Source organism: Dipodomys merriami, unplaced genomic scaffold (genome assembly GCF_024711535.1).
Source record: "Dipodomys merriami isolate MVZ:Mamm:240054 unplaced genomic scaffold, mDipMer1.0.p SCAF_30, whole genome shotgun sequence".
Lineage (NCBI taxonomy): Eukaryota > Metazoa > Chordata > Mammalia > Rodentia > Heteromyidae > Dipodomys > Dipodomys merriami.
The window spans coordinates 3178819-3197279 of NW_027204493.1; the positions used below are offsets into that span (position 1 = coordinate 3178819).

The window sequence follows — 18461 nt, forward strand, 5'->3', positions numbered from 1 at the left end:
AATGTAACTGAGCACACAATAGAGGTATAGCAACACCCATGTTTATACCATCACTATTCACAATAGCTAAGTGTTTTTATTTTGTTTTTTGTTTTTTGTTTTTTGTCAGTTGTGGGGATTGAACTCTGGACACTGGCCCCCATCTTAAGACGAGAGATCCACCACTTGAGCCACAGTACTACTTTCTGGTTTTCTGGTGGTTAATTGAACATAAGAGTCCCACAGACTTTCCTGCCTGGGCTGGCTTTGAACTGAGATCTTCAAAATCCCAGCCTCCTAGTAGTTAGGATTACAGGAGTGAGCACCTGGTCACAATAGCCAATGCGCAAAGAAAATATAGCATATCTGTACTGTGGAGTATGATTTGGCTTTAAAGAAGAAGAAAATTAAGTTTGTCACAGGGAAATAGATGAAACTGTCGATTATCACATTAGGGGAAGTAAGCTATAGATTTGCAATGACAAATACTCTATATTTTCTCTGGAATATTTTTAAAATATACATAAACAAAAAGATGAGGAACTATTATTTGGGGGAACCAGAAGTAGGTTAGAATATAGAAGTAGGGTAGAATATATCATCAAAGTACAGTTTATGCCTATATTTAAAGGTCATGATGAAACTCACTTAAAACATTCAAGAAATACAAAAAAAGGAGTGTAAGTGCAAGCGTATAAGAAACATAATAGAGATGGTTGTCATGAGCATAGTATTTTATCTACATAGGAAAATATTATAATGGAACACTTCATCCTGTATACTTAGTATGCACTAGTGAAAACTTAAAAGTAAGAAAAAAAAGATTCTGGAACAGAGTAGAAAGATGGGGAGAAGAGGTAAAACTAGCAGGCAAGTTTGTTCATTAGGCCTAATGAACACATACTAGCCTCTGTAATCTCTAGAGGGGATATGCTAACGACTAATAATTAGTGTTTGAAGGCCACAGACATCCTCAGACCTATGCCAATACAAAAGACAGTTTACTATCTTATAATCTTCAAGTCCAGACCTGTAGAGGTAATGAGCAAAATTCATTTTCTTCATGCCATTTGGACAGCTAGTGGTTCAAACTTACTTGGATTGACAAAGATCTTGTTTCTGTAATCTGTGATGATTTGAAATAACCTAGTTGTTTGTTTAACCTAGTTGGCAAGTATTGTAATTCAGAATAAATTGTTTGGTTCTAGAACAGAGTATGCACAAGAGAACCATCCACAATCCTGCCCCCAGGTAACTTATAATGAATGAATTAACCACGAAACATAGGATCATTTCACACAGGTCATAAATGACGGTGATGGGGCCAGGCAATGAGTGGAGTGAGTACATTCTAAGATCCTCATGCCAGTCACAGCATTTGCCTTTCCTGATTGTTCTTTTACATCTTAGCAAATAGTGAGTTCCATCCTACCTATCCCTTCTAAATGTCAAATGGAGGTCATCTTTTTGTGATGGGAGATTTCCAAGACTTGTGATGACCTGAGCCTCTGGAAACAGTAAGGATTTTCTATGTGTAGTCTTCGAGCATGGATGTGTAGGCCTGTTTGAGTCAAGCATTCTTAAGTCCCTGTAGAAGACTGAGTCTGAACATGCTTAGATCTCATGATTCATACATCCCATTATTTATATGCTAATATTTCACAATTTGAATTACTTGTAAAATCATCACTGGCAAATATGGTTACCAATGCCCAGATATGTATATGTTGTGTAAGTTCACCTTCTTGATATGTAGAAGATAAATTCTCTGAAAATATGTCTGTTCATCCTACAATAACCGCACTGAATACTGTACTTGAGTTTTGAAAAAGATTCTTCAGGAACACTGAAAAGTCAGTACTGGTAGAACAAGGTGACCCTGGCTTCGCAGTTACAGCTGGAGTAAAAAGCAAAATATATTCATTATGAATACTTTTGTCCTTTTGCACTTTAAACCATGTACAAAAAATTAAATAAAACCTACAGCTGTGAACAATGTTATGATCTCATTGAAGTCTTTTTTTTTTTTTTTTTTGGTCGGTCGTGGGGCTTGAACTCGGCTTAGGCGCTATCCCTCAGCTCTTCAGCTCAGTGTTATGATCTCATTAAAGTCTTTGTTTGTTGGGTCGGTTGTGGGCTGCACTCTGTCCCTCAGCTCTTCAGCTCACACATAGGGTCACTCCTATACCAAATTCTGATCTTTGACTTTACCTTGGCTACATGTGATACATACTCATATTTACTCTCTGCCTATTTACTTTACTAAAGTTGTTTTTATTAAAGAAGGAACTTACATTATTGACTCAAAGCTAGCTTAAATAAATTAAACCCTTTATCAGATTCTAAGCTATTTTGAGACCATTCAAAGATATGAAGTATCTTTCAAATTTTAATTAGTTGCTATTGCCAGTATAATCTTTGAACTTTAATTAAGAGAATAATTTAATGCAACTTTAGCAACAGTTCTTTTCAGTCCCTGTTCAGTTTTGAGTTTGAAAGTTATAATCATAAGAAAACAATGGCATGAATTGTATAATATTTTAAAGTAACACGTTTATTGAAAATAAAACAGGTGGGCTGGGAATATGGCTTAGTGGTAGAGTGCTTGCCTACCATGCATGAAGCCCTCAGTACCATATAAGTAGAAAAAGCCAGAAGAGGTGTTGTGGCTCAAGTGGTAGGGTGCTAGCTTTGAGCAAAAGAAACTCAGGGACAGTGCCCAGGCCCTGAGTTCAAACCCTAGGACAGGCAAAGAAAGAAAGAAAACACAACAGCTGACTACAGAGACAAATGATTTTGTTGATTTTAATGATGCCGATACATATTTATCAATTGAAAATTACCCTGTTGCAATTGCAGTAAAGAAAGACTCCACCTTGTTTAATTAAAATATTTATCAAGCTTAAACTTATATAGCATAGAAGATGAATCATCCAAATTACTGTCTTTACAGCCACTGATGAAGGGTTCATTACTTAGGTTAAAGAAATCTTAATGATTTCTTTATATAAATCTCACGTCTGCTACATTCATTATTACCATCTCTGGGAAATGTGTATGTGGTAGAAGTAGTCTGTAACTTTCATACTGATTTCTGGAAAATCAAGAAACTTGTGGGAAGAATTTTCTATAAGCGAATACAAAGTTAAGGTAGAAATGACAGAACAAACAATTATATTCCTCAGCCTTATTTCACTTCTGCTAATAAAAGTCTGGAGACAAACATTTAAATATTGTGAAGCAAGTGAAGTGAGTACAAATACATCAATGATTTTTTAAAGAAGTTTTTTATTGTGATAATACTGTACAGAGGGGTTACAATTACAGGAGCAAGGTAATGTGTACATTTCTTATCAACCATTGTTGCCTCCTCCTTTGCTTTTCCCATACCATCCCTTCCCATCCACCTCCTCAGCTACACTCCCCCTGCCAGCCATTGTTGCAATGTATCCACCTGTATCCTTATTTAAACAATTTGTTTTTTCCCTTCTCTTCCCCAAATTACACCAACATCAAAATGATTTTTTTCAGGTTTCTATAAGTTAGCCTTAAATGGCTCTAGGTAGTAACTAGAATCTGCTGCATGGCTTGTTAACTAGCTTTAGTTTCTTCCATTAAAGGGGTAGGCACTTGAGCACAACACAGAAGCAGCAAGTAGTGAGTGGCTAGGGCTGGAGGAAAAGAGAGCACTGTGTTACCATAGCCTTCTGACACTGGCAAATTGTCTAGCCCAGTGTGGTGGAGGGTGTTATTCGTGTACCTTGGCAAGTAGCAGGCAGGAGATGTGAGGGCTCCTGGGGAGGGGATGGATCACGCAATATCTGAATTGTGCCGTCTTCCTGCCTCTTCCAGGACTGTAAGCCCTGAAGTGTCTCCTAATAGGATATTTTTTGTCTTGTTTGTTTGTTTGTTTTTGTAGGAAAAAGAAGAGCCTAACGTGACAGGTTCTATTATAAAGAGGAGAACGAGTAGGAATGGATGAGAAGGGCACACACAGGGCTAAAAGCCCAGACCTCTGCTTTTGTTCAAATCTTGACTTTGCCACATACTATCCATATGTTCTTTGGTAAGTGACTTGACCTCTTTTATTGTGTCTCATTTTATCATTTATAAAACTATAATAGGACTGAGGGGAGTGGCTCAATGTGGTAGAGCTCCTGCCAGCAAGGACAAGGTCCTGAGTTTAAACTTCAGTTCTGCCCAAACAAATGAATAAAACATGAATATGACTAGCCACATATTGTAAATCATAGCCAGGAGGACTAAATAAAATAAATGAATTCATGACATTTTAGAAACTGTCTTGCATAGAGTAAGAGCTCATTAAATGGGAACTATTATGATGTCAGCATTTCTACAGGGAAACGGACAACCAGGAAATATCTGACAGCAGGAAGGACTTGGTAAATACAGCCAGTGTCAAATACTCAGAAAAGAGATAAACAAGCAGTGTGAATCTGACCATTCCAGTACTTAGGAGAAATGCAGAAATAACAAACAACCCCAACAGAACAGTCTGGAACTAAGGTAACATAGTCATGGTTCAAGATGAGCAGCAAACAAAATTTTCTTTAGATAGGATTTGTTTTCTTCTGCTTACATTAAGGTCAAAATCCCTAATGTTTCTAAGTAGGGGTTGAAATGATTCCATTTTGGCTCAGAAGCCACGGCTGAAGCTGGCACAGGGCAGAAACAGCCTGTCCATTGGAAGCCATGCTGGACTGACTTCTTAGCTCCACCCTCGATCCAACAGCTCTTCCATTCCACTGCTGTCATAATCCATCCCTTACTTTACTTAGACCTTATGATCAGCCTCTCAAGCCTCAGGTATCCACACAGAATATTTCTAAAATACCATGTAAAACATAATCTTTCCCTGTGGAAGCTTCTCAAGGATTCCAAAGCAATTAAAATCCCAACTCTAGCTCCTGACCTCAGGCTTCACTTGCCTGACTCCACATAGCTAAGTTCCAGCCATGCTGTCTTCCTTTCTGTTTCCTGAACATACCAGCCCTTTTCCGATCTCAGGCCTTTTGTCCTTGGTGTTCCCTCGGCCGGCAGCCTGCTCTCAAACTCCTACATGGTTTTCTCCTTAGTGTTGATGTGCTGGCTTGGATGCTGACTCCCAAGAGGGAGCAACACATTCAGCTATGTAAAACAGAACTCACAAAATTCTATTCCCTTCTCTTCTTAACATTCATTTATTTCAACTTAAAAAATGTAGATATTTGGGTTTTCCTCATTGGAATGTAAACTCCACAAAAATAGAAATGTTATCACTCAATCTCTACCTTTTTGTGGTCCCTGGCAAAAAGTAGAACCTCCAGCTACCTGTGGCTCAAGATTGTAATGTTCGCTACCTGGGAGACTCAAAACCAGAGGATCACAGTTGAGGCTAGCCTGTATAAAAGTTTGTGAGACCCTGTTCTCAACTTAAAGTTAGGTGTGGTTGCATTCACCTGTCATCCCAAGTTACAATGAGAGGCTGAGATTGAGAAGACCATGGTGCCAGACCAGCCTGGCAAGAAAAATATAGACAGTCATTCTCTCTGGAAAGGAAGCTGGGTATGATGATGGTATTGTATGTAATCTTGTGATCCCATTGACAATAGAAAGCCTAATTGAAGCAGGTGGATCTTAGCTCCTGTGTGTGATGGTGCAGGAACTGAGATCCTGTCTTACGAATTACCAATGAAAACAGGGATGGAGGCAATATTCAGTAGAAGAATCAAGTCATCCTAGGCTCTGAGTTCAAGTCCAAAGTACTTCCCCATAAAAGCACAACCTCCATAAGTGGGAGTTAGGTGAATAAAAATTAATTTCGGATGCTATCTATGTTTGCCCATTTGTCTGCCAGAAGTCTCTTTATTAATAAGTATGTTTCCTTTTAATCCTAAAAAACTCAGCACTTCAGCATAGTAAAATTGGCTTATCATCCTTTCATCTCCTGTCAAATTTAATATGGAAACCTGGTTCCTTTTTGCTACTGATACAAGTATTTCTAAGCCAAATTCATTTACTCTCCACCCAGTCCAGGCTGATGATGCTAGTAGCCTCTTCACCCCACGTGATTTCCCACGTGTGAGAGGGTAGTGCCCAACCTGTTAGTCCTTGGCCAACTCACCTTGTTAAAGTCTTCTCCATGATAAGCCCTGGAGACTATCTCTGTAATTGTATTTTTAATAAGGACATGAGCATGACTGGATGCCATTGGTCTTGAAGTGACTAAGACAAAGAAATCTTGGTTAACTAAAGATCATGCACAGTAATTGGGAAACAACGCATGGGTGGCAGGCAATCTTAACCTTTATCATGCCATCTCATAATTGCCAAGCTCCTGGCAATCTGATTTTTCAAATTTCACATAAGCAATTTTAGTTATGAGATTATTCACGGCATCTCTGAGGACAACAGGGTCTGTTTATAGAAGCAGACAATAAAATATGCCGTTGAAAGTCATGCTTTCCAAAGAATAGAAAAAGAAAGTTGCTACCTAATAATAATGATTTTTTTGGTTCATGTGATATAAGATAAAAGAGGAAACATGTAAGTAATTACATTTGGATCATAGTGAGAAGTAGTTCTTAAGAATATACATCATAATCACCAGAAAAATTGTAAATAACTACAGATCCCCAAGCCCCATTCCCAGAATCTTGATTCAATGGGCCCAGGAGTAATTTTTGAAAGCTCTCAAGGTTAGTCTCATATATCTCACTATTGAGAACTACTGTTGGGCTCGGAATGTGGCTTAGCGGTAGAGTGCTTGCCTAGCATGCAGGAAGCCCTGGGTTTGATTCCTCAGTACAACATAGACAGAAGAAGTCGGAAGTGGTGCTGTGGCTCAAGTGGTAGAGCATTGGTATTGAGCACAGAGAGGCTCAGGGACAGAGTTCAAGCCCCAGGACCAGAGTTGAGAGAGGGAGAGGTGGGGGTGGAGAAAGAGAGAGGGAGAGGAAGAAAAAAAGAAGGGAGGAAAGAAAAAGAAAGAAAGAAGAAGGAAGGAAGGAAGGAAGGAAGGAAGGAAGGAAGGAAGGAAGGAAGGAAGGAAGGAAGGAAGAAAACAAAAGAAAGAAGGAAGTTTGCTTAGTGGTAGAGTGCTTGCCTAAAACATGAAGCCCGGGTTCAATTTCTCAGTACTACATAAACAGAAAAGGCTAGAAGCAGTGCTATGGCTCAAGTGGTAGAGTGCTAGCCTTGAGCATAGAAAAGCTCAGAAACAGAACCCAGGCCCTGAGTTCAAGGCCCAAGACAGGCAAAGAAAGAAAGAAAGAAAGAAAGAAAGAAAGAAAGAAAGAAAGAAAGAAAGAAAGAAAGAAAGAAAGAAAGAAAGAAAGAAAGAAAGAAAGAAAGAAAGAAAGAAAGAAAGAAAGGAAGGAAGGAAGGAAGAAAGAAAGAAAGAAAGAAAGAAAGAAAGAAAGAAAGAAAGAAAGAAAGAAAGAAAGAAAGAAAGAAAGAAAGAAAGGAAGGAAGGAAGGAAGGAAGGAAGGAAGAAAAAGTAAGGAAGGAAGGAAGGAATGAAGGAAGGAAGGGGGGAGGAAAGAGAGAAAGAAAAGGGAGAGGAAAGAGAGACAGAGAGAGAGAGACAGAGAGAGAGACAGAGACAGAGAGAGAGGGAGAGAGAGACAGAGAGAGAGAATGAGATGAAACATATGTCTGTGTCTCCCATGTCAACCCTAGGCTGATCAGGTGCCATCTTTTGTTTTCTTATCTTCCTGGGCTTCCTTCCAGGGTTGCAATTGTCAGTGAATCTGCCAGTTCCCCCAGCAGACCATAGATTTCCTAAGAGCAAGGACTGGATAGAATTCAACTTCCTATCTTCATCATCCAATTCTATGTTTGTTACGTTAGAAGTGCTTATTAAAATCTTTTCCTAAGGAGTGATTAAATAAATGGAAGACTCAATTTCTTCATATGTAAAAGGGAAAATCTAGCCTTCTTAAGGTGGTTGTGAGGCATAGAGAACATTTATGAAAACTAGTACTTGATTAGCAAATTGCTTCCTTGCATTAAATTGAAACTTCAATGCTCTTGTTCATTATTTGGTCATCCTAAAACAAGGCCTAGTAAAACCAAGCAACACTCTCTGAAAATGTTGCCAACTATATTGTGTATCTTTCCTTCCAGATTGCCTCTGAAGTTCAGTGTCACTGGGGTTCCTCTCCATGGGCTTGTTGGGTGAAAGGGGAACACATAGGTAATTTGTCCCAGAATTCCATGGGGGCCATTAGTTCTTGGAAAATAAGGTAAATAAAATGGGTGCACTCTCTGTCTCTGTCTCTGTCTCTCTCAGAAAATAGGGCAAATAAATTGAATGGGGGAGGCTAAGGAGAGTAAGTGTTAGAGGAAGGGTCTATAGCATTTATGATTGGTTGGAGGATGTAGGACCCGGATAGAGTCAGAGCAAACATGAAAAATGGGAAGCTCCAAGAGTACTATTTATGCACCATACAGCATTGCAGTACCATGATGATGGTGTGTTTCCTGTGCAATCCGTAGAAAGTCCTCTGAGTAGGGTGTTATTATCCTACTAGACGGGTGGTTATTAGGAAACAGCTGTTGAGGAGTGGCAACCTCCACGTCTACCAAACCAGAGCTTATACACAGAGCTGCCTTCCCTGTGGCGGTCTTAGGGTAGAAAATGAGATCTGCAATGTTGTAGTGTGATTTCCATTTCCTGATCCAAACTTTAAGAGGTAGGACACCATTGGGACCTGGCCCATAGCAGGCTCCTAGCAAAGCATGAATTCAGTGACAACTGGGCTCAGTTCTATCCACCGTGGTGGCAAGACAGACAGATACTCGCATAGAAGAATCACTGGCATCATTCTGAGGTGCTTTTTTCAATAAAAGAACTTTAAAAATTGCTATTGTAGAGATGATGTACAGAGGGATACCATTTCATAATTCAGGCAATGAGTGCATTTCATTTTGGGCAATGTCACCCCTTCCTTCACTTCCTCCCAGTTTTTCCTTCCCATCCTCATAGACAAGTTTATAGTTCATTTTCCATGTAGTATCAAGGCAGTACCACTGCTGCATGTACACACCCTTTGTCCACTATGTTTGTGTCCCCTCCTACCTCAGGCCCTCAAGTGCTTTTTGTTTCTTCTACAAAGATCTTAAATCATAAACCCACAGAGAAATTTTTCTCAAGAACCATTACTTTTCACTTCATTTTCAGGTAAGAAAGTTGAGACACACCAGTATGAGTGTATCTAAAGCCAGGCTCTAGAGTACAGGAGACCAGAGCATTCCCTTTATGACACAAATTTTCAGGTTTGCGGAGAAAGAATTATTAATGGGTGGAAGAGTCAATTTTAGTAGCCTTTAAAAAACATTTTGGGGGTTGCAGATGTAGCTCAGTCTTAAGGTGCTTGCCTACCATGCATGAAGCCCTGTAACATTGAAAAAATATATATGTGCATGTACATATATATACATGTACATATATATACATGAAAAAATATATATGTGCATGTACATATATATACATGTACATATATATACATGAAAAAATATATATGTGCATGTACATATATATACATGTACATATATATACATGAAAAAATATATATGTGCATGTACATATAGATACATGAAAAAATATATATGTGCATGTACATATATATACATGAAAAAATATATATGTGCATGTACATATATATACATGAAAAAATATATATGTGCATGTACATATATATACATGAAAAAATATATATGTGCATGTACATATATATACATGTACCTATGCATATATGTGTGTGAATGTATTTTAGTAGAATGTTTTTCAGACACAAAGTTTACACAGAAAGTATGTTATAATTGATGACTAGTATTGGTGCACTGTATTAACTGAAGACCATATTGCCTTAGTGTTCCCTCTGTGGGCTCTGCCAGATGTGAATGTCATATACTCATCCTGACTATATCATCCAGAACAGCTTCACTGCTCAAAAAGTGCCATGTGTTACCTACTCAATTGTTTTTGTTCCTCCTGAACCTTTGGCAAAACTTTTCATATATATAAAGAACAAAATAATTTTTTAAACATATAACTCATAACAAGAGTATAAGACAGAGACAGAGAGACAGAGAGAGAGGGAGAGACAGAAAGAGAGAGGCTTTGACAAAGGAAAAGAAAACCATCTGAAGAATACCACATGGACCATCAGAAAGGTTCTTAGCATTCTCAACACATAAAGGGGGGTTCTTTTAAAATGCAGCTGTAAGGGGTTTGGCTTTCTTCTCTCTCTCCCCACCCCACTTAGCGGTGTAGTGATGCATTAATATCTTCTATGAACAGGCATTTCTGACAGGAGAAATGAGTTGGCTGTCAAGCATTGGGGCTGGGGAGCAGTGGAAATGCAACTCTGCCTTTGGTGAACACAGCAGAGCACTGAACTAAAAGAAGGCCTGACCAAAGGCTACTAGACTGGCGACCCCATTGTTGTAGGCTGCCTTTTGGCAGCTGATGCTCAGGCTCTCAGCACAATGTTGACAGCTTCAGCAGACTTGTAATCTTCACCTACTGACATGTGACACTGGTTGCAGTGATGTTGCTACTAGGGACCAGGAGGAGGCTGTGCAGACCCAGGAATTTAATAACCTATGGAGTATTGAAGTGGCTGTGGATTCCAGTCTTGATCATCAGCTAGCCCCATGGCCCAAGGCAAGTAATTCAACTCTACTTCTCAGTTTATAAAACTGGATCAGTGAGAGAAAGTCACAGATGGTTATAAAGTAGATATTTGCAAAAGGGCATCATAACATAATACCATAACAAAATATTTTGTAAAAATTATGCAAAGGCCAATGGCAACAAACAGCTGTGGTGTTTTATAATTTCCCCTTGCTTCACTGGAATTGACTATAGAGCACCTCCAAAACACACAGAGGGTAGAAAGGAATGGTTACAAGGAGCTATTGACTGTATCACACAAATGGGCAGAATCAACTAATAATTATCTGAGAATTTTAAAAGATCACATACAAATACATGGGCAGATAAAAATTTCCTGCAAGGAGCAGGTAGCTCATGTCTGTACTTCTAGTACAGACATGAAATCTGAGTATTTCTAGCCTGGGTAGGAAAGACCATGAAACTCTGATATCCAGTTAACCAGCAAAAAACTAGAAGTAGAACTGTGTCCCAAGTTGTAGAGCACCAGACATGAGCAAAAAAGGAAAGGTGTGGTGCTTAGGTCCTGAGTTCAAGCCCCAGTACCAGTGCGCGTGCGCGCGCGCACACACACACACACACACACACACACACACGCACGCACGCACGCAGGCACATGCATACACAAATTCCTTCAATCCCAAATGGATTAATTCATATATATTTAATCTCTGTTTAAATAATATGCCTTTAATTTTATTCCCCATATTATGATAGAAAATCTGGGGTTTTTCTTAGGTTTATTAACTATGTCTTCACATTAAAATATTCTGGGTGTATTAAAACAAAAGCAAAGAAACAAATAAAAATCCCAGAGAAAAGCTAGGCCTCAATTCTAAACTGACGAAGTTAGATGAAGACATGGGGCTGACACATCAGTAGTTTTGGAGCTTTTCAGATGATTGTGCTATAAAGGGAGGCTCTAAGATCGCTGAATGAGCCCAAGAGCTCTTTTTCTCAATCACCAAATGAGCTACACAGATTACTGTTCCATATGCCAATGCATTGTTTTTCTTTACTTGGGCTATCTTTGCTTTTGTCTTTTAGGTGTCTATTGTTTATTGCCCAGCTGTATTTGGCCTTTCTCAATGAACCTCAGGGATATTGCCTTTTGGAATGCCTGTTTGTAATCCTTTATGTAACACTTGGCAATGTTCTCTTACATTATTCCTGGCACATTGTATTTATGTCCATCTTGAGATGGGTAATATGGTTCCTCCCTCTAGAAAAAGAACCATGTTTGACTCTCCAGTGTCTTCTATTATTTCTAGCATAGCTATTTTTGGAGCTTGTTGGTGTTGTAGATGCACTACGATTCACTCAAGTCTGCTTCTGTTCTGTTCCTTTCCCCAGGTTTAGATTTCAAGTGGCAATGAACAGATGTTATTTGTAAATCTCAAAGAGCTTCCTTCAGGGATGGGGAATCTTTATTTTTTTCCAGCCAAGGATTATTTGGATATTTACATTAGTCCAGGGCATTCAAAAGATCAATTCAGGCAGACAGCCAAGGGTAGACAAGAAGAAACATGAAAAATCAGTGTACTGTTACAAATGATTGTATAGACCTTATACAGCCTACAGGCTACATGTTCTCCTCCCGGGAGAAAATGTATTACAGGTTCACCATGGCTAACTTTCATAGCACATTTCTCCATTAGTATTTTTTATGGCACTACATCCTCATACAGGGTTTTGGGAGGAAGGAGATTAAGGATAACACACCATTCAACAGAGTAGTCAAAAGTAGAATCTGAGTCTCTAATCTCACAGACAAGAGGCTTCCTCCAGGAATAATATAATTTGCTTGCTCTTCTCCACAAAAGTAAAGCCATAAGAATAATGCATATCTTTACTTCAATAGATATTTGAAGGCCATTTTAACCAGCAAACTAAAGAAACCGAAGGTGGCCTTTGGCAATATCCTTGAAGTGTCCCTTTTGGAAACTTGGATTGATTCCTATTCAAGTTGTTTTAATTAAGAGGATAGTGAGGAAGAAATCTTTATCACCACAGGCAATAATTTGTTTAATGAGCTTTGTACACATATGTATAACTCCTGAAGTCTCTTGGTCTGCTTTTCCAAAGAGCTAAGAATGGCAAAGACATTGTCTTAGGAAGCAATTTGTAGGTAAATCTTTCAATCAAGGTTTTTAATGAATGCTGCTTTGGTTATGAGATGTGTGAGATCTTATTGAAATTTGCCTTCTGGAGGTCCTGGGTCTTAGTGACATGGATGACCACTGAGTCACTTTTATTGAAAGCCAGTTTTGACATATTGCTGTGAATTTCAGATTGTCACCTGATCACAGCAGGATAAAGGCAAGGGAAAGGAACCTTTATTCTCTCTTGGTTCACCAAATTACTGAATTTAATGCTCTCAAGTAGAGGCTCAACCAAAATTAGAGAAAAGAAGTTATCATATCTTTGTCAACTTTTCATCTAAACAAACCAGTGTTGTTCAATAAAACTGTAATGAGGGTCATATATGTGACTTAAAGTTTCCATTAAGTCACGTAGGTAAAGCAACTAGGTAAAAATAATTCAGGAACTTTCATCAAAGCCAGTAGTATATCTAATGTCTATCTAAAGTATTATCACTTTAACATATAACTCCAAATTAAAGTTATTTTCCTTTTTGTGGGGGAGAATAGTTAGTCTTTAAAATCTAGGATGTGTTTTCTGCTGTATCACACTTCCATTTAGGTTAGCCACATTTCAGTTGCTTGAAGACCACATCTGTGGCTAGTGATTATTGTAGTAAAGAGTGCAAGTTTAGACACACACTGGAGTTTGATACATCAGATAGATATCGTTGTCAACATAGAGTTACCTAATATAATTTTTATTTTCCTTCTACTGGTTCTCTATGTCCCAGAGATTATCTTAAAATCCACATGCTGTGTTAGCAAAAGAAAAATATTGTGGGTTTTGGAGCAAAATAGATGGAATGATTCAGATACGAGCTAGTTGCTCGGGCTAGTTGCTCTTGCTTTCCCTCTGAGAGTGTGCTTTTTCAACTATAAAATATAAGCAAAACAGCTAACTCATCATATTGTTGTGCAGAGTAAACAAAATTGGGATAAAGGATACAGTGAAGCAAAGAGAGTATACTAGCTGTTAAAACAATTTTCCTACATAAAACCCAACTTGGTTTCTATTCCTTTCTCTCTCTTTTTGTACTGAGACTTGAATTCAGAGCTTTGGCATTTTTGCTCCATGACTGACATTGTATGAATTAAGCCACACTTCCAGACTTCCAGTCTCCAACTTGCATCTAGAAGTACTGTCTTGGGGAATGATGGAACGTATGCCATTGATCAAGATGCATTGCATTCATATATTAATATGTTGAAATGAAAACCCTTGTACAACTATTTAAATAGAACTTAAAAATTATAAAATAAGAAATAACAAAAGAAATCCAAATAGAAGAGCCCATCTTTAGATTTGAGGACAGGCTGCTCCCATATCAGGGTTTTTCCCTTAAGACGTTTTCTACTAAGTCATCCTTTTTTCCAGATATTCACAAGCAGGGACCTTTTTTCTTTGAAAAAAAAATCAAGCTTCAATGTTTTTTGTGTATGTTTTATTGTAAAAATGTTGTACAGAGGGGTTATAGTTACATGAGCAAGGTAATGAGTACATTTCCTATTGAGCATTGTTACCTCCTCCTTTTTTTTTTTTGTCAGTCCTGGGACCTGGGTGCTGTCCCTCAGCTCTTCAGCTCACGGCTAGCACTCTACCTCTTGAACCCAGTGCCACTTCTGATTTTCTGAGTGGTTTATTGGAAATAAGAGTCTCACGGAGTTTCCTACCTGGGCTAGCTTTGAACCGTGATCCTCAGATCTCAGCCTCAGGAGAAGCTAGGATTACAGGCGTGAGCCACCGGCGCCCTCAAGCTTCAGTTTAAAGGTGACTATCTTACAAAAGTTTTCTCTGCCTGCCTATTTCAAGTTGCTGCTAATCTGTTTCTCTGTCATCTTTCAATCTCTCTTTTGATTTATAGCATTTATACATATCTGAAATGATCTTTAAGAGTTTGTTCACCTGGTTGTTTTCTATTGCTTTTCCTTGCCTAGAAGTTCCATTTAAGAGCTGGAACTTGGGACCCTTTTTTTCCCCTCCATTATACTGCCAATTGTTTAGCAAAACAAAAAACAAAAATACCCCAGAGCATATCAAGTATCTGTTGAATGAATGAGTGTCTGAATGAATGAATGCTTAACAAAAGAAAATAGATAGAAATGGAGAGAAGGACAATTCCTGAGTGCTTTTAACTTGGTGGGGTTGTTCAGGCCATCAGTGGCACAGAACCAGTCTTATCTGCAGTGGTTGGGTATTGCTTGTCTGGATTGTACTAGTTGGGTATGGAAAGGGTCAGGAAAGTTGCCCTGCTACTGGTCATTTGGTGTTGCTACCAGTTAGTACATACCACAAACGAAGTATCTGTACACCATGCAAAATCATTCACCACATGAGGTTATTCTTGCCCTTGAGTAGGATCCAAATCCTGTTGGCATGATGCAACTGTCTGATAGGGAGGACTTTGGCAGCCATAAATAATGGAAAAAGTAGTGGGTGGCAAAGTCAGACCTGGGCTTAGAGCCCAAGCTATTTGTACAAACTGAGTGAATTATATAAATATTCTTGAGTCTTCATTTTCCTTTTCTGTAAAGCTTTACATGATAACTCAAGACGCTTCACTATTGTTAGGTACCAAGAAGTGCTTGCTTACAACATCTGAAAGGCTCAATTGGCGGCACATATCAGTATTGGCATCTTTGTGTGCAGAATATGACCAGAATATGCTGGTCACTCTCTGTTCTGTGAGTTTGCAATTTCCTCTTAGGGTTCTCATATTTCTTTCCCACATTTTTTATCATTTGACCACTTGCGCCTGAGAGGACAGAATGGGAGAGGGAGAGGGAGAGACAAAAAGAGAGAAATTCTGAGCCAAGTTCAAAACCAAATCTGTGCCAAATGGTAAAAGATAACATATAACAAGCAGATAACAGTGGAGACATTTTGCTCCCACTGAGATAATTACTGTATTTGGCCATGCAGTTAGTGATGGGATATCTATGCTTCCAGGTCCAGCTGTTTCCAGCTATTTGTAGCTACAGACACAGACAACTGTTTTGTATTCAAGTAAAAAAAGAATGGATAGTACTATTGAGAATATATACCCAAATTGGACATATTTTACCTCCTGGCAATCTATAGTTCTCTGCTTAAAGCAGAAAACTTGACCCTGAACATCACTCATTGTTGAGAATTAGACTAAAGCTGATTTCACTCACTCTTCTGCTAATCCAACCTCCATATAAGAGATAACAATTTGCCCTAAAAAGATTAAGCGCATTGGACACTTTCTTTTAACCCATGCTAGTATAAATAATAGCAATTTATCACTAACCATGGGACAAGCATGATGCAAATGTTTCCATTCTCTCAATAGCAGGCCAGAAAAGTAGCATTGTCCCTCATGTCAGACACAGGTTTGGCTCAGAGAAAGTCGGTGACTTGGTAAAGAGAGAAAGCCACAATCTGAAGCACAGTCTCACTGACTTCAAAACTCTGTGTGATTTCTGCTACATCGTGTTAGAACTGTGAGTGAAAGACCCAGATCTTCTCAAGGCAAGGGGGATCTATGGACCCTTAAAAACCAAACAAGAGGTCTAAAGAGACATCACTGCCTAACCCTTCTGTTTTGTTTCCAAATAGAAACTTGCTGCTACTGTTGACAGGTAGTCTGCTGATCCTAAGAACACTCTTATATTTGCCCATTGACCCTCTTCAGGAGACTCTTCGGTGCTCTTTATAGACCCGAACCTCTAGGAGACAGAACCATCAATGTTGGACAGTTGTTGAGAGTTTGAAGAGGAGTCTCCAAGAAACAAACACTGGGGAAACACCCGAGAGAGTGTGTGGGACTCCCGAGGACAGGAGTCCCTGTCTCTCTTTTTCAGTGTGGTTGACTCCAGACTCTGAGAACATTGCAGACACCTGCTACCCACAGGAGGCTGGCTGGGAGGTACTGACACAGGTCCTTATCGACAAGGGACTTTCACCCCGGGATCTCTCTCACAGTCTGGGCTTTTATATAAAATTGTACGTACATCCCATAAACCCACCGCTGAACTCACAAAAGACCCATGGCCCTCACTTTGGAAGAAACACTGAAATTAAAATGCGTATCTCTGTCTTGTACGGTTTGGCATTTCCACCCCCATTAAGCTCTTATCTATGAAATGATTCATTTCCTGAAATTTCCCAGAGCAAACCGAGGCCCAGGACGGGTCCAGTACTCCGGGCTGCACAGCTCAGGGACAGTGCAACTTTATTGGTCAAGAGAGTCAGGCGGGGAATTTTGGCCAGCCAACGAGATGAATGGACACAAAACCATCCGTCCAGGTTAATAATCACACGGTGCAACCATGATCGGGTCCGGCCGGAGGAAAACTCTTTCAAGTTTCTCTTCATTAGGGAAAAACGCAGCTTACTTCCCTAGGATACAGGTAGAGGTCACTAAAAGGATGTTTTCCAACTCTGATCCAGAACGCTATCCCTGGCTGGATTCTGGCTCCGGGTTCGCTGAGTTTGCTCAGCTTTCCCTTCTCCTTCCCCCTCTCCCCTCTCCCCTTTCAGCTCCAGGCTTCTCTGCCCAGCTTCAAGTCCTGACTTTAGGTCAATCTCCTCCATGGATCAATCAGACTTGGGTAACTTTACTGCTGCCAGGGCCGGTGTCTGCCACCATCCCGCCCCCTGGGGACTGGGAAGTGACACCTTTGGGTCAGGCGGGCGGCCACACTCACTCCACGTTCCCCCCTGAGGACTTGCGGAGGGGAGGCGCGGTGCGGGGCCGCGGCCCGGACTCCTCAGGGTCACTGTCACCCATCACCTGTCCCCGTCTCCCTTTCTCCCGGCGTCCCCCCGCCCTCCCCGATTCTTTTCTGTTTCCTTTTGCATTCTGACGTAAGGAAGGTGCAATCTCGACCGCGCGCGGCAGCCGCCTGGCACCCAGAACAGACTCCCGGTGCCCCGCGCGCTCGTCAGAGCCACACTTCGAGTGGCCTCAGTCCCTCGGAAAAGCTGGCTGCGAGCTCAGTCCGGGATTTCCAGCCCAGCTCCCCCCACCCCGCGCGGGGCTTCGAACCCGCAGCCTGCGGGGACGGCGCCAGCGCCGACGCCGCGCCGCGCGCGCCCAGGGCGCCCCTGGCTTAGCACGCCCGGGTTACTCACTTTTGCCGGGAGCGAATTCTACCGTACCAGGCGGTGAGCACTTCCTGCGCCAGGACGGACGTGGAGATCCATCGGAGGCAAGAGCTGTTTCATGAACACGGAGTTAAATAATAATAACAATAAATAATAATAATAATAATAATAATAATAATAAAATCCCCCAGCCCCCGAAGCTGGAGAGCAGCCAGTGCGGCCGCCGGAGGCAGGCGAGGGGCGGCCGGCCCAGGGGAGGGGTGCTGCAGGCGCCCCGTCTCTGCTCCGCCGTCCCCGGGCTCGAGTCTCCCAGAAGCAGCTCAACTCCGTGCACTTGTTCACTTTCTTCATTAGAGGAGGAGTCAGTGTTGCAACACGTACGTTCCTCGCTGGAGGCGAAACCCTGATTTTCTTCTGCACGCAGAAAAGGGCCCGAGCTTGCCAATTTTACAAGGTGACGGAGGGAGTGGCGGGAGCCGCTGCGGAAATGTGGAGAAGGAACCACAGATTCCTTTCGGATGGCTTTTGTCGGATCGGGAAAGGGGTGGGTGGGGGTGGGCACCCGAAAACAGACAAGACCACACAG

The 18461-nt window shown here is 40.6% G+C and overlaps 1 protein-coding gene across 1 annotated transcript in view; it reads right to left on the bottom strand.

Annotated features, from left to right (window-relative positions):
- Positions 1-18015, bottom strand: part of Prlr (prolactin receptor) — a 171378-nt gene extending 153363 nt beyond the window's left edge. Inside the window, exon 1 of the mRNA XM_070040928.1 lies at positions 17903-18015. The gene's annotated coding sequence lies outside the window, so the exon portion shown is untranslated. The remainder of the gene's footprint in view (positions 1-17902) is intronic.
- Positions 18016-18461: the final 446 nt, after the last annotated feature.